The 25,807-nt window shown below is 39.5% G+C and overlaps 1 protein-coding gene across 1 annotated transcript in view; it reads left to right on the top strand.

Annotated features, from left to right (window-relative positions):
• The window catches only part of LOC101872730 (cadherin-4), a 457,816-nt gene that overhangs the window by 31,939 nt on the left and 400,070 nt on the right, over positions 1–25,807 (top strand). The window lies entirely within an intron of this gene.

The following is a 25,807-nucleotide window of genomic DNA, read 5'->3' as shown; positions in this document are numbered from 1 at the left end:
AAAATGGGGCTGCTTCAGGTAGGAGAGGAAATCTGAAAATAAACTCATTGGGCTTGAGTGAGTAGGAGAAGTACTTTTATATGTGAATGTGGGTGACTTGTCTTAGTATAAATCTCATGCAAGAGTTTACCTTTAAATTTGGTAATGTAAGCAATATTTAATATTTTTAACTTGAACCTTACAAATATTCTTTATTTTAAAATATCTTAAGCAGGCAAAACATTAGTGCTAAAATAAAACATTAGTGTATAAAAGGTGTTTATCAATGGACACAGTAGAGTGACATGCATGTTACCAGCACTCCCATGGTTGCATGTTGAGCTAGGATCAGCATGGATATTGAAACTATTATTGGCTTTTTTTTCTGCTGTTATAAGTATGATAAAATTTCATGATGTCCTGAGGTCTTAAAAAAATCAAGAACCGACAGTAAGCAGAATTTCAAGTGCAGCTTTTCTGAAGAACAGAAATGAAATGTAGATCAGTGCATTCTTGCGTACCTGATGACGCGTTAACTGCATGTTATGAGATAAAGCTGAAGTTGAATTTTAGACCAGTTAATCTGAGTACACAGATTTATTTCCTAATGGCAATGAAGCATTCAAGCTTCTCCCATTTCCATCAGTGTAGGCCTTTCCCAGCTCCTAATAAGGTGAGGTACACAACTGTGGGCAGCAGGCCACACCTACTCAGGTAAAACTGGCCATGTGTCTGGCTGTGTGAAAGACTCTCAAGGGAACCAAGAACATGAATTTTAGTGGAAACATCAATTATTTCACTTGTTCAGGAAAAAGAGTCAATTTTCAGATTCATGTAGGTCACCATGCTGCTCTTTTCTAAACATTGTTTAAAAAAAAAAAAGTAAATTTTAGGATGCAAAGTAAGTCCAGGCCTATTAAAGCCCATTCTCTATCTTCTTTTTCTGTTTTATAAAAGGAAACTTGAATGATTCAGAATAACTTTTGATAATTTCCTTGAATGGAATATTTATTTTTTCTTCATGCAGTTTTAATTTCAAATTTTGCATTTACTAATGACACATCTTTACTGTATCTGAAGATTGCCATCTACTGGTATATAAGCGCTTAGGGGTCTGCTGTTCGTAAATTTGAAAAACCAATGAAGTTATTTTCTCAGTTGATTTTTCTGGTGGCATTATGCTTTATAGGACAGGGAAAATATTAGGGAAAACATTAACAGTATTTACTTTATCTTACCAAGCACTGCGCAATTTCTTCTTAATTAAAAGCCCATGATAACAAGATACTGATGCTTCCCACGTGAATGAGCTTTCCAGTCCTCCAAATGAAGCCATGTTCATATATCTATTGTATAAGAACAGAAGAGTACATTATTAAAAGGTTAAAATGTACATTTTCTCTAAGCATTTGGAGTGTTCCTGACATGTAATGGTTAGGTAGCTCAGTAAACTAGCAGGATAGTATTTAATAGTATAAACTGCAAATGCATGGGAGATGCCTCTCCCTCCTCAAGTAAATTTATAGTTAACACTAAAATTCATTAGGTTTCTAGGCCCTGATTCCTCCCAGCACAAGGATCATGGGAGGGACATACTTTCTCCCCACCAGATGAGAAGGGGCTACTGTAACCTGCACCAAGCATGGAGCAGTTAATCTTCTGCTCTAAGCTTCAATATTGATATGCACCTGGAACCTCCATCATCTCAGAAACTCGGGGCAGCTGTGGGATGTGAAGGTGGCAGCTCTGCACTGATTGCAGGTGGGTGACCTTTTTTTACAAGGCCAGTGTGTGCTGGGAATTTATGCTTGCTGTGAAGAGCTGAGGAGCTAGTCTGCATGTCTTGCAGGGGTTGTGGCTGTCAAGCATGTGAGAACATCCATAAGGTAGTCAAAACGGGGGGTTTTTTGCCTAGTTCATTGTTATTTCTTAGTTATGAGGTGCTGAGCTTGCTGTGTCTTCAGTATCTTACTTTTAGGTGTCAGTTTCCTGTGAGGAAGCCCTAGCATAGGGCTTTGTTTTTCTTTGTAGGCAGCTGGCACCTAAAGCTTAGCTTTAACTTACCCTCTCCTGCTGCGTGTGATCTACATGGAGTATCACAACTATGTAACTAAGCTTTTGAAGTAATTTTCAAAGGGCTATGCTGTTCTCTTAGTCAAGAAAGAGTATTTTCAGCTGGGGCTGGTCTATTCTTGCTTGAAATGGTGCTTACCACATAGGCACTAGTACCAAGCAGGTGATAACTCTGAATGTGAACATACTGTTGCTTCTTCCACTGTTGTGAAGCATGCAAAAAATTGCATTGCTCTGGAAAAGTGGCTTGTATCTTAGGGGTAGGGCATAGATAATGTGATGAACTAGTTGTTGTGTACTATAACTATTCAAGCTTTTACTGAATTCGAAACTAAGTAGATATGTAAAATTTACGTTGACTTCCTGAGATGTTAATTAAAGCATGTTCACACATACATGTTATTGTTGTTGAGTTTCTATCTGCTATTATGATTTTATTTAGGAGTTCTCTGTATTATGTGTTTTAGCAGCCATCTTGTCCGAGTATCCAATGTTTCTCTTTGATGTGAGAGATCTTGTCTGCAGAAGAGAGTGAAAATAATGGTAACACAACACAATGTGTGTTTACATGCAAAGGTGTGTTCTAAGGTTCTTTTGTATGAACTTCATAAAGTGTATTTATTTGAGATATTCAGCTGTTGGCACTGTGCTTTGATTTTTGGCTAGCTACAGAGTTGTCAGTTGCACTGCATGTGTTTACTGTTTAATTATAAATAGTCTTGTTGGCTTTTTAAGGCAAGCAGGCTTTCCACCATTTGCTCACATAAGCCAGGTTTGTACTTTGTTGCTGCATAACTATTTTGAATGTAGAACAGTGGGGAGGTTTATCAAGAGGCCATAAGGTATGAGATTACAACCTGGAGCTAAGTTGACTGTAAAGATAATTAGGTACATACAATAAAAAAAGAAAATCATCCCATCTTGAGTAGATTGAAGGCATTTTTGCTATGCACCAGCTTGTGCAAACACCAGATCTATGTGATCGTGTTCCAGATTGGAGTTTTCAGTGCACAAGGTCAGTGTGAGCAAGCCATCCAACCAGGTGCATGTTGTTTCTTCGCCCTACTAAAGGGAACATTTACCTCAGATTGTTTCTTTTACTCCTCATTAGATAAATATTGACTTTTTCAATTCTTTAAGGAGAAGCACCCTCTGAGACTTAAGTACTGATTCCCACCTTCTGTAAGCATCTCTACAAAGTAAATACATGTTTACAATAAAAAATGGAGTACTCCATTAATGTGGTGATTGATTGACATGAAAAACCAGTTCTGTGATGGATGAGACAAATGGCTCACAATAGCTCTGAGGAAACGCAGTCTAAACCATCCTTATCATTACAGATTTTTCAGTGGTTCTTTTTTATTATAAGCAGTCAATTTACTTCCAATTATAACATGAGCTATAGTAAGTCTTGCTGTGGTGGTTAATCAGAGATCAACAGGCATAAATCACAATAGACAAGACTTGGCTATTAAGAGGTGGACCATTCATTAACAAAAGCAATTGCATCATTCTGGTCTCCTCCATGGCATGCATAAGTCTCATTTCCTTTAAGATGTTCACAGTACTCATGTTGGCCTGTAATACATTTCAGTGTCATTAGATGAGTGAAAATTCCCCTGCCTACATGAATTACAGAAAGTAGCTTGAAGTTTCTCAGCTGCTGATTTGCCAAAATTTCCTTTCAAAATGCATATCACAAATTATTCAGGCATACACTTGTTCTGTGCATAAATATATTAAAAGGTAGTGAGATGAGAGCCTTAAATTGAGAGAGATTCTACCTTTTTTTCTATATAGTGATAATACCTGACCCTTGGAGTGGCCTGAGCCTAGATTTAACAAAAACTTCATGCAGGTGATTTCAAATTTGTGAATTGCTGTTGCTCTTTTTAATTTAATTACTATTCCTTTTTTTTTTTCTTCTAGCAGTTGGGATGATTTTGCATGCAATCAGCCCAGTTGTACTCCTGTCTGCTGGGTAGTTCTAAATAGTGGTGACAAAACACAGGTTTTACTTAAAGTGAGACTGAATAAATCTTTGGTGGGTGTATGAATAAATCTTTGGTGACTGAATAAATCTTTGGTGGGTAGGAGGAAGGGCAGAAAGAGGAAAGAGAACTCATCAGCTCCTCAGCTTCTTTTTGTAGGTATTCGCTTTTGATTAAATATGCTGCATCTTTTGAAGAAATAAATCACTGTGTTTGCTAAGGATAGAGCAGGCTGCTGTTGGCGATTATGAATTACCAGGGTAGTCATGTCATTGATGGATTCCAATATTTGTTAGTAAATAAGCTTGTTAACAAATGAAATATGAGACTATAACTTCAGTATTTCCCTGATTTGTTCACCTGTGTGTGAAAAGGGATTGATTAAATACCCATTCCAACCCATGAGAGTCTGTGATTCTGATGGACTTTGGAAGAGGATTAAAACTGTTTACAGCTTTTTCGTTGAGTTTGCTTACAGTAAAGTGTGCTTAAAGCTAATTGTATGGTTTTCAAGCCCTTCAGCTAGCTGAGTGATGATCATGCTTATAAACATGACCTTAATTGCAAACAAAAGAGGTGGAGAAGGGGGAGCTGCTTGGTCTCAAATTCTTTGCCTCTCTTGCTAAGACTTGAAAGAGCAGAAACACTTCTCTCAAAAATATAAGTTTTCTTGCTGTGCTTTGTTGCCTCAATAGCTCCTTATCTGTGAGCCCGTGAAAAATGAGTCTGCGTCATGGATCATCTACCATTTGTGTTTCGATTTGCATTCCAGAATATGGCTTATATCTGATATAATGGGTTCCTCCTTTATTGTGGCCTCTATCCTTGGCTACACACTATTACCTCCTTGCAGGCTCTTACTGTGTGGGGAACCTGACGCTTGCCCTGAGCACCCCCTTTTTGTGAGTCTATAAATTACATGTGTGTCCTCAGGAGGTTTTTGTGCAATTCTTCCATGTGTGGCAGAGATGATAAAGCTTCCTTGTCTCACTGTGGCATTTTGTGGATAAATTCATACATGGCTCTGTGGGGCAACCATCAAATAACCTGCTTGCTGGTGCTGCTGCTGGTAAATAAACCTGGAAATGTCCATCTGTGGGTTTAATTCTGTTTGGTGTTTCTGTGTGTGAATGTCTGCTTGGTGAAAGCATTCGAAAACTGTTCTTATGTATCTTCACCTGAACATCTGTGGCTTAAACAAAGGAAACAAAAGTTCAAATGACTCCTTTTAAAATTTGGAACTGTATTGTATCTTTGTAGCAGGCTACCCAGCCTTGTTCCTTTTACTGGGGAGATAGAAAAGTTGATTGACTACAGTATTAATGAATCTCCCATCCCTAAATCTAGCATGTACCTATAAAAGGGCATCCCAGGATGTGATTGAGTAAGTCTATATTTATGCAATATATTGTTTTTATATGAAAATAACTTGACCTCAGTGGCTGTGGTCCCCTTCAGTCTCTGTTGTTATCTGGAGTACATAATAATGAGAACATCATTTCAATCAGTGCAATCAGACAAAGAGATTCTGTTGCAAACTCAGGGAAGATTGTGTCCCAGATGGGAACAGCAAATTTAATTACTGACAATGGAATGAGTACAGAATGTTTCTGCACGTGCAGTTCTGGACAATGCACTGCTTCGAACCCCTTGCAACTTGATTTTTTGCAATGTTGTGCTGGAAAGAGTTAGTGGATGGTAATCCCCTAAACTAAGGATGAGTGTGTGTTACAGAAAAGCTGGTGAAATGCTAATGAATTCGTTGAGTGAAGTCTGCAAAATAGCTAAACATCTAAAGAGCAAATATCAAGCACTGATATTTATGTAGAGATAGTGCAGAGGACAGAAAAACTGTTTGTCTTGGAGAGGCCCTGTGCTTCCAGTAAAGCATTTTTTTTTAATAGGGAGAGCTTTATTTTAGGTGGCTGCCTTACCCTGAGAACATTCCTCTGTGGTGGTGCTGCAGTTCGTCCTCTGTAGGAAGAGGGCAAAGGTGCGTAAATTGGGAGTTGCTGAACAAATATTGCAGATACAAAATAAAGCAGAAGTTGATGACAAGCTCTAATTCTTCTTGGACTTGTTGAACAGCTGCCTGTTGCCATCCCAGTATGCTGGAGGTAATGACCTTCTGGATGCTTTCTAATAAAACAGTGAAGAGCTGACTTTATCACCCTTAAAGCAGATTACCTTTGAAAAATTATGCTTTACAAATACCAAGGGGTGCTCTTAAGATAGGCATGTCTTCTATTATAAAGTCTTGAATATTTTTCTACCATTAAGTGGGAGAGTTTTCCCAATCCAGTGAGGTATATGGGAATAGTTCATATGGAGGAAGCAGGGTATTTTCTGTCTAGATCTGTCTAGAAGATCTGTGTCACGAGATGGATTTCTTTGTCTTAAAGAAGGTCTAGCAAATTAAGATTTTGGATTTGTTTGTTTTTCTTTTTTTTGAGAGGAGAGGGGGGAATCACCTTCTTCATCACATTTCTTTACCTGCAATGATCTTGGGTAAAGGTGTTGTGGTAAGTCTAGCAGTGCCTTGCATGTTTGTGTCTCAGGCTCTATGTGATGGCAAGATGACAGCAATAACACAGTATGACCAGGGCTGTGGTTTTACAGGAGGGAAGTAGAGGTATTTCCCCATCAGCCAGAATACCCAGTGTCCAGACATGTGTTAGGTTGCTGTCTTGTGGCTCAGCCCCGTGATTGTGTGGATTCTGGTATGCAAACAGCTTTGTTCCCAGTACTTCTGTTCATCTGTTTATGTTAATACTGGGTAACAACAAAAACACTAGGCTTGGCCCCAGTATACTACCGTGGGCTTCCTGCTGATTTGTTTATGCCTTCTCATCCCACAGGTTTGTCTGTTGTCATAGTTCCCATTTTCTTTCCCTTTTTGAAAACAGGACAGGAGGTCTCTATGGAGACAGGCATCAGTTCCACTCTGTGCACTAAACTGTAGGGGTTGCTGTAAGAGCAGAGCTGCAAACATATTCTGTCCCCTGTGGAAGCCAAAAATGCTGCCACGCTGACATCTCCAGTCCCCAGTGTCTCTGGGAATTAACATTTCAAGGTCGCAACAGCTTCGCTATAATAACACTGCGTGCTATTACCTTCACTGGATCAGTAATGTGGTAACAGGAACATCATCCTTGCACAGTACAATTTCAACTTCTAGGGTTTTTTTTCATGAACTGCATAAAAGACACCAAACTGTGCTAATGTGTTTTTAGAAGTAGGACACATGAATTTCATGAGAAATTAACATTGATAGTAGGTCCCAGTAAGTCATTGTGACATGAGCAAAAAGCTTTTTAGAGCTGGTATTGTCACAGAGAAGGAAGTTCAAGAGTTGTCTTAGCTGGTGTTTGTATGTAGGTACTCAAACTTGTACCCAGAGGAGCTGTGTTACTGAGCAGTGTTGTGTAAAATATGTGGCTTGAGTCCCCAAAACCCTCTGAACAGCAAATGGCTGGAGGCAGGGAGGTATCCATCTCACCTGCTGTCTTTGTTTGGGATTGAACCTTGTTGTCATCAGCTGTGAGATGGATATGATGGGAAATGCTTTCAGGTTTGGCTCAAACAACTTTCATTTGTGTAATGACGAGGAATGTGTTATGGGTGTAATTTTCAGAAGTGTCTAAGCAACTCAGGAACTAAAATCCATCAGCGGTGCAATCACTGAACTTCAGGTTCCTGTATCACTTACTACTTAAAGTGTTACTCTCTCATAGTTCTGGTTTGTGCCTAGCTGCATCTGAAATTGAACCAAGGACATGGAGAAGTGCGTGTGCATATATATATATATATATATATATATATATATATATATATATATGTATTTCTGCCCAGCTACCTTTTGTGTGTGCTTATCTGTAATTGAACAGCTGTACAGGATGAGCCTTTGCTCGCAAGGCAGATAGGAAAGGAAATCATAACTGAACCTGCTCTGAGAAGTGAAGGGTTGAATTGGGTAGGATGAGTAGAATCTGAAAACTCCACCAGATGAGGAATGAGAGTTATGTGATGTTGTGTTTCATTTTTCTCTCCTGGAGGGGACAGTACTGATCTTGCATGAGGTTTATTTCAGGATCCTGCATGAATTGGTGGTCCTGACATGATGCTGATAGAAGTATCATCTGTTATTTTGCAGCATATGCTACGAACAATAATTGCACCTTATAGCAAATTTCCTGGATAGCACACATAATTAGCTAAGCAAAGTTTTAGTGGACATTGGCTAAGTGTGTTTAAAGGAGTGTTTAAAATATCCGTGATTGAAAGTTGACATAGTATTTTGTTCAGTGTTGTGATCCCAATTAGAAAAATATTGTAGGATCTGGTGTCACATGAAGCACACACAGCTTGTAAATGCAGATCAGCAGTTTGCCTGAAGGATAGCATCTGAATGTTGTCTGTCTGGATCGGTGGTCCTTATTCTGCCACTAGTACCACACAGCCATGTAGTGTAGTATCACATCTAGAGATACAGCAGGGAGATTGACGGTTCAGTATTGGTTATGAAATAAAGGTCAATTTCTGCTCTCTGATAAATGTGCTTTCTGTTAACCTCCTTGTATGTCATGAAATGAAGATTAATTCAGATAAAGCCATCAGGGATTATTTTGGTGGGGGTTGGTGTAATGATTACAAGTTGGTGCATAGTTTACGAGAGGGAGTAGTCCCTTGGGCTGCTGGCAAGAGAGAAAATACCACTTTTAGTACTTAATTTCTTCTGTGCATTTGCCAGTTGGGTTCTGTCGGCTCCTTAGGCACAGGTGGTTGGGCCTGCCTCAGTGTAGGAGTTTTATCAGGTTAATATGAGGTCTGTGGGAGCTCAGCTTCTTGGAATATTTTTACAACTAAGGACAGTTAGGAGAATTAAAACCACCTTTATGTTGTAATCTAACTTAGGTCTTCAAGGCTCTTGTAACCAGTATGGGGGGGGGGGGGGGGGGGGCAGTTTCCAGAGGCATTTATCTCAAGATAGGTGTTCTATACAGGACATCCGCTGGGACTGTCTATTGGAAGGGCTCCCTGGCTGTGTCCACTGTGAATGGGTTTTATTGTATTTCTCTATACACGATATGACTGTTCCTTCATCACTGATGAAATGTTACTCAGAACATAATGATTGCTTAAGGCAGTGATTTTGGCCTGCATATGGTATTGAAGAAGTGTCAGAAGATTGTACTTACCATGGGTGGAAAAAATGAGTAAGTCTTCTGACTTACTGACATACTTCTGCTTCATAGTAATTTATAGATACGAGCAAAAGTAGGAGCTGTAGATAGAAGGAAATAAGAATAGGCACCAAATCAAATAACAAAATTTTGAAAAGGTCAAATTAATATATTTTTACAGCTATCTTTCACACGCTGCATGAGGCATTAAAATTCTGATTATAAGTTCTCGTGAGAATGGATTGTAATGAGAACAGGAACCAGCACATTATAAATCCACTCTCCTGGTAATAATTTAACTAGAACAGTAACTGGTACAAATGTAATTCATTAATTCATTTTTATGACAGTTTAAAGACTGAAATCTAGCTGTTATCATGTGGCTTTCATGTGTCACATCTAGGGCATTTCTTTTGTAGTTAGAGTCAAAGAATTGAGACTAAGATACATTATAATAACAGATGGATATAAACTTCTTTGGAGTCTACCTTATCACAATTGCTGCCTTTTATAAATTTCTTTCACTTTATATTGGGTTGAAAGACTATTTAAAAAGTAGTTTTGATTTGTGTCTATTTAGGACAGATGGCTAACTTAACCAGTCTGATCTCAGTTTCTTGTTGGACCCTATCCAGTGGTCTTTGCTAGTCTGATATCTGAATGCAGCATTTCCCCAAACCTTCAGGTGCAATAATAAAGTAATTAAGACTGCTTTAAATTGTAAATGTTCATTAAGAATTATGAATTTTTGGTAACAACATTTGTGGAGCTTTCGTTATTTTGCGTTTTCAGTTGCAATGACAGTGAAGACTGACAGCAGTATCATAGAATCATAGAATGGCTTGGTTGGAAAGAACCTTAAGGTCATCCAGTTCCAACCCTCTGCCATGGGCACGGATGCCTCACACTAGACCATGTAATCCAAGGCTCTGTCCAGCCTGGCCTTGAGCACTGCCAGGGATGGAGCATTCACAACTTCCTTGGGCAACCTCTTCCAGCACCTCACCACCCTCACAGTAAAGAACTTCTTCCTTATATCTAAAATGAACTTCCCCGTTTTAGTTTGAACCTGTTACCCTTTGTCCTATCGCCACAGTCTCTGATGAAGAGTTCTTCTCCAGCATCATTGTAGGCCCCCTTTAGATGCTGGAAGCTGCTTTGAGGTCTCCATGCAGCCTTCTCCAGGCTGAACAGCCCCAACTTTCTCAGCCCATCTTCATATGGGAGGTGCTCCAGTCCTGTGATCATCCTCGTGGCCCTCCTCTGGACTTGTTCCAACAGTTCCACATCCTTTTTATGTTGAGGACACCAGAACTGCACACAATACTCCAGGTGAGGTCTCACGAGAGCAGAGTAGAGGGGCAGGATCACCTCCTTCTACCTGCTGGTCGCGCTCCTTTTGATGCAGCCCAGGATACGGTTGGTTTCTGGGCTGTGACTGCACACTGCTGGCTTATGTTCAGTTTCTCTTAAGCCAGCACCCCCAGGTCCTTCTCCACAGGGCTGCTCTGAATCTCTTCTCTGCCCAACCTGTAGCTGTGCCTGGGATTGCTCCAATCCAGGTGTAGGAGTATTGCTTGTTCTTAATAAGTGCTTGTGATTGGGGAAAACCCTGGAACAATTAAAAAAAAATAAAATCTATATTTTAGTCTGTAGTGCTTAGATATGAACAAACCTTGGCTCTGCTGCAGTCAGCAACAGAACTCCTTACTGACTGTATCTGGATTGTTATTTATGCTAAAATAGATGTAGAAGAGATGAAATTATAAAATCCATATTAATTTTACCTCTTCCCCCAGAAGTACCAAACATGTTTCCCTATCCACAATTCATACTTTTCCCATTCTGCCTGTATTTGGTATGCTGCCTCTTGTGCATCTGCTGCTATTCCACTATAACGGGCTTTTGTGGCTTCTTCACCACGGGATGTGTGGCTAATCTTAATGAAGATGTCCACATGAGCTGCCATCTGAAGAGTTGCCACTAGAGAGTTTCTCTTTAACACCTAACTCACGTGTACCAACTGATTGGTGCTTCCAGTGTCTTCATTAATATTATCAATGTTTAGATGCATTAATGATGATCATAATCATGGGCTTAATAGAAGATTGTTCAGGTAGTAGAAAAGACCTGTGTGCATGCTGGTAGGGTGTTTTTTACAAGAATTGCTTTAAAAATTGATTTACTGGAGAATAATAGATGTAGTTTTAATTATTAAACTGTAGACACTAATAGATCTTTCTTGTAAACAATGTGTTTTCATGAAATGTTGCTTTATTATGCCCTTTGGAAATGTAGGTTCTTCACATTGTCTAGCCATATATTTACTGTTAATCTCATCAGTGAAAAGTCTATTTAGACCACAGAATTTCAGGAGTTTTATATCCAAGCTCTTTTTTTCCCCTTCCCGTTCTTTAACACAGTCTCCTTATTAAACTGCAGGTTTTCTGTACCAGATTGTTGAGTTCTTAAAAAAAACAGCCTATACACCTATTTATTAAGAGAAATTAATATAAAAGCAGCCTGGTGATGGACTTCAGATCAGCACAACCAGCTGCACACCCGCAGGGTTTTCTGGTGAGCAGCAGTAATTCCGTGTACATGTGGGTCTTTCATTTGCCTTGAAGAAAATACAGTAGCCCTTTAATCAAGCCTGATGCATGATCTATGGGCAGCTTTCCTGAAGATTATGTGCTTTGTCTTGGATTTTTGCTTCTACAGAGTAGTGCCAGTCTACAAGATAGTGATATTTTTAATTTAGGTTGTACAACCCAGAACTGGTTTAACTGCATGGGCATTACACTGTATTATGGTGCTTCCTAATGCTGTTTTCTTTCTACTATCAACATAACTCCACTGAAATCCAGCTTTTCAGATGGAAAAAGTGAGAAATGGCTTAGAATGGTTGATTTTTGGGCTACTGAGAGTGGGAGTCCTTGGCTCCAAATACTAGGAAGCTCACTTAGTTCTTCTGAACTGGTGGTGGCTCAGATGTTTCAGATAGAGAAACTGCTGACAGTGGAACAGAGTGAACTACCCAATAAAATCTCTTCTTGTTGTTCTGCTACTTTAATTACTATATGAACTTTAGGCTATTTCTTGTGCCTCAGAAGAGGAATGCAAGGTTTATTTCTGTCAGATGCAGAAAAGAGATAGGAAATGCTTGAGTTTTCACTCCAACTTCAAAAGATCTTAAGATTTTTGCCATGGCAAATCTCCCATACGTTTCAACAGGGTAAACAATCTGCTTTTTTAATATGATGACTGAGATTGTTGTTGAGTGAAACTAGAAAGGTGAAGTATGTTGACAAGTCATGTGTCTGTTTTGTTCATCCTGAGTGTAACTTGAAAAGTCAGCAATGACAAGTACAACTTCCAAGAATATGAATATGAAACAGAATTTGACGGGTAATGAAGTTAATTGGCAACTTAAATGCTTGGGTTTATATACTGAATAAAAACCAGTAGGTCAATTGTAATGTAAAAATGCACATTTTATTTTAGCTTTCTGTTTTTAGGATTAAGCCATTTATTCAGCATAACAAGAAAAGAGCAATAACCTTTTGATTTGATGATATACACCTTTTATGTAAACCCATGAAAAGTGATTACTGGTATCTTGAGGAAACAGCACCTTAGGGAGATTACTAGGCAAGGCGAACAGCTGGAACCCATAATCTCCTGAAAATCTGATTGTCTGTGGATCACCATATCTACCCTAGGGAGCTGTAAGTGGTACTTTTTAATTCTTCAAAACAATAAATTCTTTGAAAATTTTGACTTTAAAATTGTTAGCAACCATGAAATTTGACCATGTGTGAAGCCGGCTGTTTAAACAGAAAATCTTAGTTTAGGACTCTGTGGAACTTGTCGCATATTTACATACAAAAACATCTCTTGCTTTCTTGACATCTAAGATTAATTATTCCATCAGTTTAACTGAAGTTTAATTTAACTGGAGGAATACATATATCTAATCTATTTGACAGTTGGTGAGTTTTTTTCCAAGTTAATTTAAAAGAAATTTAACTGCATTTTTCACTGAAATAGGTCTAGCTTTGTGGGTATGTGCATTGATTTAATTAGATAAGCTTTAAAGAAAAAAGGGACAACTTCAGTGAAGATAGGGTGACTGTAGTTTTCTCTTCTAGGGTACAATTCTCTTGAGAAATGTTCCTGTCTCTCCACTGACGTGGTAGTTTTGCCCTTGTTGTTACTGCTGTGTGTTAGCGTTTGAAAGGCTGCAGGCTGTGTGGCTTCCCTACCATGCGCGTTCACTTAAATGATGAAGCATGATCTATGACTTAAAAGAGATATTAGATAGTTCTTAAAATCCTACCTCAATGATCCTTTTTGTATTTTAGTTTCTTACTATTAAGGTAAAATATCCAGACCACTTCTAGCACATCCAGTGATCTGAAATAATACATGTTTTGAAAATGATACAAAGCTTTAGTGCCCAAAGCTCTATCCTGTGATTGTTCCTAGTGATGCGGTATGGTGTCGCTTATGTTGAGGGAGTGTTTCTCTTGGAGCTAATCAGAGTATCAAGCTCCTAGAGAGGTGACACAGTATAATGAAACTAAAATCATTATTTTCAGCCAAACATCCTGCTCCCTGTTGGCTTGGAAGCCGTGATGTTGTGTTGTGCACTGCTGACTCCAGAAGTGTTTCAGAGAGGGTTTGTCATCTATTCGGATACCTGCTAGAGATGTCTGCATGATGTGTTTGTGTCTGTCAGTTCTTTCAGAACACTGATTTTTTTTCCCAGCAGTTTGTATCACTTCCTCCCAGAATTCTAGTGCCTTTTTCTTGGTCTCAGTCTCAGGTGGAACCATCTGGGGGATACCTGGAGAAAAAGGTATTTGAGCTTCTGTTGTTAAAATGCCACTTTGAGAGCTTTGCAGGAGGATGTTCCATTATCTCTGCAGCTAGACGTGCTACCAAAACCTTCAAAGCCACCTGTTGGACTTAACAATATAATTTTCACCTGAAACTTTTTGTTCTAGCAGGTGATAATGATTAGAAATTGGATATTAAAAATCTGCCTTTTTTCCGCAGGATGAGGTTTTAGCCAGGCATCAACACGGTCAGAATGACTGTAGCTCAGTGCTGCTTTCTCTCATCTTAAATTCCCTGTTGCAAGCACCTGCATCATTCTTGAAATGTCATCGTAAAGCTTGTCAAACAGTTTCTGTTCCTCAAAGTCAGATTCCAGGTGATCTAAGTGTACAATTTGCATGTTAATTTAAATGTGTGAACTGGTTTGGGGTCACACCCACTAGTTTGGTGAAAGCTTTGAGAAAAGTTTTCAGACAATGAAGATGAGTGATTAACAAGCATTGTGGAAGATAAACATCCACACCTTCTTGTCAGTCCTGGGAGCTCCTTAGGAAGCCTTAGTTCCAGGAGGGTGGTTAAGTCTTTGAGTATTTACATTATCAGCAGTAGAACTGTTATATCATAGAATTAGAAAGGTTTGGGTTGGAAAGGACCCCAGGATCATCCAGTTCCAATCCCCTGCCATGGGCAGGGATGCCTCACACTAGACCATTGTCTCCCAAGGCTCTGTCCTTCTTGGCCTTGAACACCGCCAGGGATGGAGCATTCACAGCTTCCTTGGGCAACCCATTCCTGTGCCTCACCACCCTCACAGTAAAGAACTTCTTCCTTATATCTAACCTGAACTTCCACTGTTTAAAAACCCATTACCCCATGTTCCATCACTACAATCCCTGATGAAGAGTCCCTCTCCAGTATCACTGTAAGCCCCCTTTAGATACCTCAAGGCTGCAATGGGGTCTCCATGCAATATCCTTAAAGGTAAGTATGTGTCTAAGCCCATTCTTCAAGAACAGCTCTGGAAGCTCTGTTGGAGGGCAGGGCAGGCCACCATTTCCAAGTAGCCATCATGTTTATATGATCCGTAAGCTTAGGCTAGTCCATGTTAAAATTTAGTTGTTGAAAATGTGGTTTTGTTGTGTGTGACTCAATCTTTTTCTGGCTGGTGGAATTATCAGTTACTTCAGAAAATTTTGAGCTTTCTTTATATTTAGATTTCCTCTGATTACATATCACTGAGTAGAGACAACAGTTGAGATTCATCATGTGTCTTTCTGTAAGTTTGTCTTGTTTTAATTATTCCTAACCATACTGAGAAGTTAAAATGGATTTACATGTGAAGATAAAGGGTATCACTTGTGTACCATTTTGTGTCATTGTGTACCAGAATGCTTTCTTTTCTTAAATGATTTATTTCCATCCTGTATTGGTGGGGAATGGATTGTTTGGCCTAATTGTTCTTTGCTACCTCTTGTTTCTCTAGTTTTATCATAGCTTGATATTAAAAATCATAATGGGCAGAAACGTCACATGCCAGCTGCTAGACTGCACATAAATTCTACTCTGGGACCAGTACTTTTCTCTCATCTTAAATCTTATTAATGATTTTTTAAAAATTCTTCATTATTCTTGGTTTTAAGTGTTTCTCATTTCTTTTCCTAATTAATGTGCTGTGTGATGCTCCAGTGAGTCATTACAGGATATTGGAGGAATTCTGAGGTAGAGAAGGACAGACATGTAACCTCAATGGGATGGATGGGTGGTAGTGATGGTTTAATGACAGTAACACATGCAGAATTTCAATAAGTTTCCTCCAGGTTTAGTATGGATAGTATCTCAAGCAACAATAATTCATATAGCATTGTGTTGAAATAGTGCCTCAGAGTCTCATTGCTGAGCACAAAACAACCCCCTAGAAAGATGTATAGTCTCTGCACTAAAAAAACATTAATCCAGCCTTTGAGATGTCACATGGAGACCAACAGATGGAAGACAGAAGAAAAGGAGCCAAAGCTGGAATGAGTGACTTGGTGTTGATAGGTTTTAATTTTTAAATATTGATAGATAATTGATACACTCACTTTACAGGAGGATTCAGTCCTCCTCTTTGGTGTTACCTGAGAAACTAGATTTGCCAAGCTTGGCTTCTTTGAGATTTTGATGCCGAGAGTCATGAGAGGACACTTAAAAGAATGGAATTGTCGTGAGTTCCAGCTTCACTAATGTTCCAGTTCCTTTCACGCTGTGTCTTGCTTTGGAATGTCTGTAAAAATAAAGTAGAGGTGGGGGATAAAAATGTCTCAGAGGAGCACTGAGCAGCTGCACTCCCTTTACAAGGATCTGCAATCCTACTGAGACTTGAGATCATAGAAAAACTGAAGTTGTATGGGACCTCGAAGATCATCTCACAGCACCGCTGCTCAGTGATACATGCAGTGGCTAAACTAAAACCATTTCACAGGTTTGGCATGGTTGTGCTATAGAGCTTCTGAAGGACAAAGTGAGCAGGTTCTTCTCTCCTGTTCTTCCATGTGTGCCATTTCGTGTTGCTTCTAGGTTGCCTGCATAGTTCAGATCTGTTGTTAATGCACACAATAAGAGTATGGATTGCAGACATAGATTGTATGCATCTCTTATGTACACTCTTTCTAAAACTGAGTAGGATAATGACAATGTCTGTGTTGTTGTGAAAAGTGCCAGAAGTTTTATGTAAATGTGGGAAGCTGGATATTTTCTGTTTCATCTGAGAGTGTAAAACCTGGATGGGAGAAGGAGGGTCAGATTATGTCTCAGCTGGGGTAATAACATGAGTTCAATTGTGGCTGAGTTGCAGTAGGATATCAATTTTCCAGCATGCAATACAGCCCTTTCGTCATGCTTTGTAAAGATGTCCTTTTTTTGCTTAATGCTGACAGCATATAGATGTGCCTGTCTCTAATCTTATCTGAATTCTGCCACAGCTCTCTAGAGCCTCCCAGTTGGTGCTGAATTACCCAAGGGCTTTGGGTGGACTCAGCACCAGTGTTTTTACAGGTGGTGTGTGGGCTTAGAGGGATTGTGCCCCTGCTCCAGGCACAGCAGTTCCTGTGCATGGCAGGTGCTGCAGCCAAGGTGGTATGGCTCACATAAGACTTTGCTCTTCTTCCTGCTTGAGGTTGCCATCCCAATCTGAGTCATGACATTGCTTTCCCTTCAGCAGAGGCACTTGAGGTGGTTTTGGAAGAAGTACTGATCTAATTCAGTCTCACTCACTTGCTTAGTTCATGCAGTGAGATTTTAGTCTCGGCTAAAGCCATACTAGGTTACAAAGACTGATAAAAAGATGCATAAGTTGTCTGTGTACTACTTTGAAAAAACTGGGGGAATTAGTGTTAATATACTTTAGTGTGCATGTGTGTATATATGTATATACACACATATACATATGTGTATATACATTTAGTATCTATACCCTTATTTAAGGAAAAGCCTTTATGGAATTTACCTGCAGAAATTGTCCTACAGCAGTTTCTCAAGAAATATTAATGAAATACCAGCTGTGAGCAGCTTTGTACTTCTCCAGTCAGGATCACAGCAGTGATTTGCCTTAAAAACTAATGTTTGATTTTTTTTTTTTTTTCTTATGACTGTGTTTGGGGAAGAATAATCCTGGTCAGGCTGCTCCTCTTGCTTTCCTCTTTGCGTTACTGATGGAAAGGCAGTGAAGATGATCGCTGCGCAGAAGGAGCTCCATACTTCCATATTCTTTAAACAAAAATTCATGCCCTTATGCTAAATGGAGCTGCATCAGCAGCTTTCTTGGTTAAATAACCAGTAGTCTGTTTAATGTTTTTATTTAGAGATGGGAATGAAGGAATTCTGGAATCAGGTTAGTAAACACTTGTGGTCTGGCAATTAGGAAATTGATTTGGGACCTAATTCAGTATAACATAGTCCATCTTTTGCCAGGACTGTAAATATCTCCTTATTACTTAAATCTACAACATCCTTAATAGGAAGCCTGGTTGTTTGTAAGAAATCAACAGTACATGTGGTAGGCTCATCTGTTTGTCTTGCTGTCTTTTTTTGTAATGTTCATTTGGAACTAAAGTAACTTGGTGCAGATAAAAAAAGAGCAAATGGCAATGGGCTTGAAGCTGAGAGCTCTTAGCTTTTAATAGTCAAACCCTCAAGTGGAGGATTTGGAGATAAAGAGACTCTACTTGTGGGTTAGAGATCCTTTGTTCTGTGCCTGGCTGGTTTTTGTGTTTGGCTTGATTTTCCTACAGCAGTAGAGAGCAGTTTGCTTGCGAAGTAAAGATACTTAATTCTAGGGTCTTCAGTCATAAAACATTTTCGCAAATGCAAAGCAGCACTCACTGGAGGCCCTTTGGCACCCATGGCAGTGTCAGGATTTTGGATTACTGCCAGTCCTGCATTTCAGTCTGAAAAATTGTTTTAGCTTTCAGAGCGCATGCTGATTGTGAGAGCAGTCCATACCACTTAAACTGCTTGTACCAGGCACCCTGGGCCTCCTGAATTCACAGAACCTGTGTGCTTCACTTGAGGTTTGCAGCATAACCTTCCAGTGATTTCATGAGAAAAGGAATAAAACTGAATTGTAATAAGAATTGAAGCATCTATACCAAAAAGATCATATATGTTGATTACATACAGTGGATTTCCATCAGACTTGAATGTAGGTAAAGCTAATTGCTGAAGCCAAGCAGAATCTCAATCAATTACAAAATGAACTTTTAAACCCTTGGCTTTTGAAACCTATGGTAAGCAACAGAGGAAGAAGTAGGAATTGTATGAAAATGCAAGCACAGGATTTATTGTTTAGAGGCAGGACTGACATTTGTAGCATCTTCTTAGGCCTTTAAGGGGAATCAGACTTGCTAGGGAAGGAAGGGCAGCCTCAAGCTCCTGATGAAGTCAGCTTTGCTAGACTGAGGGAAAGGTCCCTCTTGGTCAAGCAGCAGTAAATAAAGTGATGGCTCCCTGTTCCTGTGTAGCCCCTCCACTCATCCTGATGGCACTGTGGGCAGCATTAACACAGATATATGTTACAGCCTTAAAGGCTGGCACCAATGCCCTTCATGTGCTAGATGTGAGGAAGAAATGTTTTGACAAAAGGGGGCTGAGGCGCTGGCACAGGGTGCCCAGAGAAGCTGTGGCTGCCCCATTCCTGACAGTGTTCAAGGCCAGGTTGGACACAGGGGCTTGGAGCAAGCTGCTCTAGGGCAAGGTGTCCCTATGACCTTTAAAGATTCCTTCCAACCCAAACCAAGATTCTGTGGTTTGCAGAAAGCATGTTTCAACTCCCTAAATGCAAATATTGAGATATGTGTATTTGGAGAGGAGTTAAGAATAAGGTGTTTTTTTTATAACATTTAACACTTCTTCCCCTCACATGTAACAAAGATGAGGAACAACACAGGATGTGGACTCCCATGATTTGTCTGTGTGCTGCCTAAGTATAAATATCTGTGACAAATTGCACAAGGATGCTTTAATGGCAGTTGTCAGAGACATTTAAAATGGATTAGACCTTTTAAGTTTTTCCTTCTAATAGTGAATATTTAGTGAGACTTTAAAGCTGTTAGCTATCAATTATAGAACCTAAAAATACAATCATGTTCAGTCAAGTAGGTATCAGCACTGCATTGTATGCAAAGCTATGTTCTCTGTCTAGCTTTTGTGACATAGCTTGCGACTTCACATTTTTTTTATAAATAGAAGAAATAGGTTTCTAATGATGACAGCTGGTGATGAAGCAGACATGCCCTTGGAAGTTGTAAGCAGGCTGGGAATATTAACACTAACGAGTTAAAGGGATAGATTAATAGATAAATGTCCTGATACTCCGATAATGTATGATGAAATTAGATTACCATAAATTTAGTTTTGTTGTAGACATCAATATTGTTCTGAGGCTAGAAATCAAGTGTGGAAATAGAGGGTTAGTGTTTGCATTAATAAAAATGCAGACCATTGCATTGTGCTAGTGTTGTTGCTGCTTTCTGCAGATAAGAAATCGCCTTTCTCTTTAAATTCATTTATACTACCAAGGGTTACTTTTGCAGATTGGAAATAAATAAGGTTATATTTTTACAGCTAAAATAAATGTTTCTGCAGTTGAAATAAATGACTTATTCCAACAATAGAAAGCTGATTATACTATTGATAAAGAGGCTGTCAGTCAAATAATTCTCATTTATGTATTCAGAAATCTTAACTAATAGTGCAATGAAAAAAGCTCTAGTGGCTTTATTAAATTTTTGTTTTTCAGGCTAAATTTTTTTTCTTTGTAGTTAGAAATCATCTTCTGTTTGCAGCTTGTGGTCATTTCTCTGAGAAAAGTGTTAGAGTAGATTGAGGAGCCTTAGAATCTTAGTAATCTGTCTGCAGACTCCACAGACCATCCACCTTGGTTCAGTTGGCCTCCTGGCACTGCTAGATGGCAGACACTGCTCTTGCTCTTCTCTTTCTGGCTGAAGCATTGCTCTCCTCTGGCATTAGCCATAAGAAGTTAGACACATAGCTGGTGTTAGTTTGAGCTCCCTCTTTGGTCAGCTGGGAGAGGGAGAAATGTCCTCAGCACTGCCTGTCCTCTCCTGATAGGGAAATCTAAATGCTTTTTTTTGTTCACATGTGTCTTTGGTCATGGAGACTGTTTTGGGCAGACTTTGCAAAGCTCAGGTTAAATGAGATGAGTCTCAAGACTTGCACAAAGTCACATGGGAAATGTCTGGTACACCAGCATCCTGAACTTCATTGTTTACACATCACTGTCTGATTCGCCAGCCAGTGGACCTTTGCTTTGCCATTGACTGAGCCAGGAGTATGACCACTGAGCAGCCCTGCCCTCGAATCTTTCCTGAAGGACAGCATCAAAAATATTCAAGTTCTCCCTTTGTCTTTCCTGCTTTCTTCCTGGAAATTTCCTTGTGCTCCAGGTTTCTCATGGAGACCCTTACAAGCCTTTTAACCCAGCAGCCTTGCAAGTCCTGTGCAAAGTAGTTACGGCATGGGGAGTGGGAAGGTGAATTAGACTGAGTTCCTTTCCAGATATAAGGCCAAGTTTTCTGGATGTCGGGAATGGGACCGAAGCCTTTCCCAACTCTTCAGCAGAGTACACTATTAACCTCATGAGAGCTATCACAGCTCCAGGGAGGGCAGTGGGTGAGATTTTAAGCTTGTCTTGTATAGACTTGATTGCTTTTCCCAGCTAGCTTTTCCTGTAAGAAGTGTGAGAAAGTAAGAACAGAGAAACATAGAGGAGAGATTTGATAGGGAAGAGGATAAAGAGCTCAAGAATGAATTCTGAGTCCACCTGGGTCTGTGTACATGCATTTATTTCTAATAAAGCGTTGACATTCCTCAAAGTACTCCGATTTGATAGCTCTGAGTGCCCTAATGATAATTACATTTACACTAAATGTGGAGCAGCATCAATACTGATATACAAATAATTTAAATCTGCCAGCCAGCTGTCTTAGCTAATCAAATGGAGATTGCCCCCTGTCTCAGGCAGTAAACACAGAAGAATTCATCTTCTTTAAGCAAGAGCTTAAAGAAGGTGAATGTGGTGGCCCTTCCATTAAAGGTGTTCTTCTAGGAAAAAGGATGTGAAGAGGAGAAAGCAGGCTTTGTCTGCAGCCTGAAGAAAGCTGTGCTGACTTGCACCAGCCTTGGGTTCTGGAGCATTGCTGTGTAACTGAGCGCAAGTGATTAAAAATGTATAAATTTTTATAGTGACTCAATTTTTTCAGCTCTTAAACAGGAGCATCTCCAGTTACATCCCTTGGTGCAGTCATACCCAAACCAGCAAAATTTATGTGCTGTTGTTTCTGGAAGGAAAATCAGCTTTAACCTTGAGGTGCTGAAACAGCAAATCAGATACTGTGTTCAGGTAAGGTTCTGTGACCTGTAACAGGTGTGGGGGGCTGCAGCAGTGACCTGCTTTTACTTCACAGCATAGAGTAGAGGGAACCTTGCTGAGTGCTAATTAATTGTTGCTTTCATGCAAAATAATTTTTACCTTCAAATAGCCTTGAAAAGAGTTCTCCCAGTTTTTTTCACCTAGGAAAAGTAGGTGTTCAATTACAGCCCCATAAAATGAGATCTAATTCCAAGGACTGAGCTCTAAAAATATGGATTTTGAACTCAAATATCTTTTCTGTTATTTAAGAAGCCATACTTTTCATAGAATCATAGAATAGCTAGGGTTGGAAAGGACCTTAAGATCATCCAGTTCCAACCCTCTGCCATGGGCACGGATGCCTCACACCAGACCATGTAATCCAAGGCTCTGTCCAGCCTGGCCTTGAGCATTGCCAGGGATGGAGCATTCACAGCTTCCCTGGGCAATCCGTTCCAGTGCCCCACCACCCTTACAATAAAGAATTTCTTCCTTATATCCAGTCTAAACTTCCTTTGTTTAAGTCTGAACCTGTTACCCCTTGTCCTATCACTACAGTCCGTAATGAAGAGTCCGTCTCCATCATCCTTATAAGCCACTTTCAGATATTGGAAGCTGCTTTGAGGTCTCCAAGCAGCCTTCTCTTCTCCAGGCTGAACAACCCCAACTTTCTCAGCCTGTCTTCATACTTAATTTAAAAGTAATCCTGTCTGTTTCAGTGCATTATTGTGAAGGATTTGGTATGTGATGGGTTTTTTTTTTTAGGGGCCTCATTTTTTACTATGGAAGTGTACCTCCTATTTAAAATAATATTTGATCTTTTGGGGCTCTGGGACTCTGCATGCAATATTTTTACTTAGATATTGCTGTCATTTGACCCTGTATCATCAACTTGCAGGGGCTTGTTCCTCATGCCCATGCTTGGAATGGGGTGGGTGTGGTGCTCAAGTATGAGGAGAAGATGAGGAAGCAACTGCCAAGCTGGGCAAGAGGAGCTGTATGGGACTTGGGTGTTCCCAGCCACCCTGCACACATGGTGTTTGGGCAAGCTCATCTATAGCTGCGAAGGTGGCCAAGCACATGCTATGTAGCCGTGGTAACACAATTCCACTGTGAGTATGGGATGCCCAGCTTGCCTCAAAGCGTGTGCCATAGGTAGTTGTGTGGGAATACCTCCACTAGCATTTGTTCATCTCATTGCACAGTGCACTTCATCCTGAGAAACTGAAGCAGTTTGGTACAAAAACAGCCACCTGCTCCAAATACATAAATAAGACTCTTTGAGACGTAGTGTAAAATACAGCAGAGCACAGGGGAGATTTCCAAGGAGTGTTTATTATGGTGACAGGTAGAACTGAATGAATAAAAGCCTCAGTTGGCTCTCAGTTCTGGAAGGTCCTCTTTTGTGATTATAGTCACGATGATAAAGCAATTAAAAGCTAGTGCACATATATTTTCCATGTCTGTGAGGCTTCTGGAATAATTATATAATAAAAAAAGACCATTAAAGAACAATAATGTTATTAGTACATCAACTGGAAGAAATACGCAGCTTGGATGCTAAGTGTAGGAAACAACAGAAGTCCAAAATATGCTGCAGTGTTCGAGACAGGACATGCGTGACCGGGTGGTGCTGCCGAGCTCTCTGCCGATTTCTAATGAGTAGCAATTCTCTAATCATGCATGGTACCTTGAGATGTGTTGCAAAAATTAGAATAGAAGAGCATCAAAGTGCAGCTTTTGTGCTGTATGTTTCCAAGATCATTAATTTTTAGAACTTTGTTAAGGTGTGAGCCCTTCTCAGTGCCGATCCAGTCCAGTCACTTGAAACAGGTTTGGGATCCTGGGAGCAAAAATGTCTCCCAGTACATCATCCAGACCATTCAGCCAGGCCATTCAGTTCCGGCCCTGTTGGCACACAGAGGGGAGAGAGAGTTTTTCTTCTTGGACCAGTGAAGTATCTTTCACAGTACAGCTTGAAGCTCAGTTCATAAGAAAGCAAGTGGGGAGTTTTGAGTAAAGATTTAATTTCTGTTGTCAATACTGAGGTGACGAGTGCTAGCTTCAGCTATTCTGGCTGAACCATAGCCAGTTGGAGGTATGCTGATTGATTTAGAGTTGTCTAACCTTGAAGCCATGAAGACCTTGATACATAGAGTTTGCTAACTTATCCTGAAAACATAGGGAAGCTAGTGAGTCAAGTGAATGTGAAATAAAGTTGATGAATTCATGGATATTAGGGTCAAAAGGGTCAACTAGATTTCATTTGACTTTTGTGAGTACCTTTGTAGCACATCAGGGAATGTGTCACCCATTTATTCCTCTATAAAGTCTAATAACTATTTAATGCATAAAGGTGCTACAATAATGCCTGTGTCTGTCACTGATTGAAATACTCAGTTATGTTCCCACAAATATTTTTTGAGTGGAACAATTTATTCTGTTTTTCTTAACCTTATCCTGGAAAACAGGTACTTTGAAGAAAGGAATATTGTCAGCAAATAAATGCTCAAATAAAAATGAAGTTATTTAAATTAAATGCAAATAGGTAAATAGAGTGTTTTCCTGTATGTAGTTTTCCATTAACAAAACGGTAGCTGAAATCTGTTTGTGTAAAATATTTTGATTTATGAAGGTTGTATTTTGAGGGAGATATTTAAATTATAGCTGTACTGAGCTTAATGGAGTCAACCCACAGAATATGGGTTAAAAAAAAAGGTTATGATTTCCATAATTTTCAGAGAAAATTTATTTCCCATAGTAGCTCTCTTTTTCCTACCCAGCATCTGGATAGGAAAAGGTTTGAAATTGGATCAGTTGCTTTTCATTCATATACTGGTTTCTTTGGTTTGCCTTTGGTAGATCCATACAATGTCAGCTCCTTTAGAGGTTTGTACATTTTAAGTATTTGTTACTAATCTATCTGAGAAGAGATGGCAAATAGCAAAGTGTTACATCTTTACACTTAAATGGATTTGTATTGATTGTAAATAAAGTAAAATACTGTTGGAAACAAACACTGATGTCTCCCAAGTATGGAGCTAGAAACAGAGACATGTTCTGTGCCTGTTAATGTATTTGTAAGGTACTCTGAGGCACCAAAATATTTGCATCTCCAGCTAGCTAAATCCTTTCTGCTGTGAATCTTTTTAGTGTAGTTAAACCTAACCTCCATGTTTGGCATAGTCCATAAAAAAACACAAGATGCCTGAAGTGATGATCCCTGTGTCCTGGCTGGTGTTGCCTCTTTTAGTAAAACCGCCTGCAAGATTAAACCTTGCAAAGATGTGAGGATACATTCCCAGAGTGCAAAGCCTATTTTATTCCAAATTCTGTGTGGATGTGTATTTCTGTTTCTAGCCCTTATACGTTCAGTCACTGGCACAATCCCATCTTGTATCTACCAAGATGTGCTGTGTCATTAACGAATGACATAAAAGCTGTTTTAGTCCCATCAGTCCATGGTCTAGCTCATTGTTTTTGAGTACTTCAAGGTTTAGGTTAAGGTGGCAGACCTCGGAGTCCTAATTCCATTTAATCATATAGATAGAAGTGTTCTTGTTAAATAACCTGCATCATGTTCACTCCTTTTGGATAATTAATTTGCTCTGAAGCATAAGCAGTGTTGATGAAAGCATTGTAGAGGTAGAAGCATTTAAATAACAGCTGGAACTAGTAATTTAATAGATCTGCAAAGTGTCAAAAATATGTAAAGATCTATGAGAAGGAAAAGTGTTGAAAAGTCCCTTTTCTGGTTTGATTCTTGAGACCGTGGGTTGATGGTGGCCTGGGTCACTGCTTGCTCAATATCACCATGCTTTTGTATGAAA

This window comes from Melopsittacus undulatus, chromosome 10, assembly GCF_012275295.1.
Source record: "Melopsittacus undulatus isolate bMelUnd1 chromosome 10, bMelUnd1.mat.Z, whole genome shotgun sequence".
Classification (NCBI taxonomy): Eukaryota; Metazoa; Chordata; class Aves; order Psittaciformes; family Psittaculidae; genus Melopsittacus; species Melopsittacus undulatus.
The sequence above is the reverse complement of the archived record's forward strand: the minus strand, read 5'-3'. Positions and strand labels throughout refer to the sequence as shown.